Genomic DNA, 1,384 nt, shown 5'->3' on the forward strand with positions numbered 1-1,384 from the left:
ATATCTGTCTATATGTAAGTAGTCCATAAATTTTGGGGGGAAAATTTGTCTAAGTCAATTCTAAGATACTTACGGAATCAATGGGTAAGAAGCTACTTTCTTAGAAAAAGGTTTATGGCTTCATGTATATTAGTGAAAGGAAACTAGCAAGTTGTCAAGGTTGCAAGAAATGATACTTGCTTTGGGTTATTTTATCATAATCAGTGACCCAGGGTGAGTTGATAAAATAAAGAGAATGAATCTGATAACCAGATTTGTCCAAAGTTCTTTACATTGTCTCCACCTGTTTTTCATCACCTGAATTCAGTATGTAACACTGAAATTTTAACACAGCTAAAGTTAATGCTAATGATCTTAAGAATGTAGACTAAGTATTTTTGTCTACATTGATGAGTATCTTACAACACCCTTTTAGGAAACACATAGTCATTACTTTTCCATTGGGAACACACAATTTTATTATTTCAGAATGTGTTTTGCACTTCCGTTTAACTTTTACAGGGACTGATAGTGAGTGGTTTACAATAGTTTTCAGAGACTTCAAATGATGTCATCTCTTCAGCTCATATTATCTGGGGTTTTTTAATCCCCGTGGCAGTCACACAACATCCTGCACCCAAATACATTGAATGAACATTTTAGCAGTTGGTAAAAATTCATGATTGTTATCTCTACTGAGTCAGATACTCCTAAGGAATAGAAGAAAAACAGAAAATATCCTCACGGTCTCTCACATAACTTACCATCTAGAAACCACCGTCTTTCCATTTGTATGTACTGCCTTAGAATCAGTGCAGGAGAGAAAATCAGCAGTTATCCTTTTCTTGCATGAGAAATAATTGTTTTTATTTAAAACTAAAATATTGTTACAGGGCACCCCAGTGTACACAGGGCCACCTGTACGTGGGTCCTCACCTGGGCGCTTAAAATTTAGTTGCACTGCAGGCACACACAAAAGGGTCAAAAAGGGTTTGTTTACAAAAGGGGACTACAACAGGAAACAACACAGGGAAAGAGAGAGGGATACAAAGTAACTGGACTGTCTTACCCGCTCTGCTGACTGAAAAGGCCGAGTCACACAGTCCGGAGAGCTGTTTCCAGAGTGAGAGAGGGCAAGAGATGCAATGGCGCCCTATTTATCCTCCAAAGTCCCAGAACGCCTGCTTAGCACCACCCTTGGGTCCTCGCAGTTCTCTCCCCGGTACTGCTGGGATTTGTAGTTTTCAATCACTGGAGTAGGAGGTAGAGTCCAGAAAGCTGGAGTAGGGGGTGGAGTCCACAAGACTCAGCAGAGTTCCTTTAGGACATCCTTCCCCTTAAAAATATGACTAAAAGAAAATATTATATCATTATTGAAGGACCTGTAAGATCCTGTGTAAAAGTA

The 1,384-nt window shown here is 39.2% G+C and overlaps 1 long non-coding RNA gene across 1 annotated transcript in view; it reads right to left on the minus strand.

The window, feature by feature from the left end:
• The window catches only part of LOC105853358, a 29,389-nt gene extending 28,264 nt beyond the window's left edge, over positions 1-1,125 (minus strand). The window contains exon 1 of the long non-coding RNA XR_001145195.1: positions 1,049-1,125. This is a non-coding gene — a long non-coding RNA (uncharacterized LOC105853358). The remainder of the gene's footprint in view (positions 1-1,048) is intronic.
• Between the last annotated feature and the right edge of the window lie 259 nt (positions 1,126-1,384).

This window comes from Condylura cristata, unplaced genomic scaffold (genome assembly GCF_000260355.1).
Source record: "Condylura cristata isolate star-nosed mole 26May11 unplaced genomic scaffold, ConCri1.0 scaffold00007, whole genome shotgun sequence".
NCBI lineage: Eukaryota > Metazoa > Chordata > Mammalia > Eulipotyphla > Talpidae > Condylura > Condylura cristata.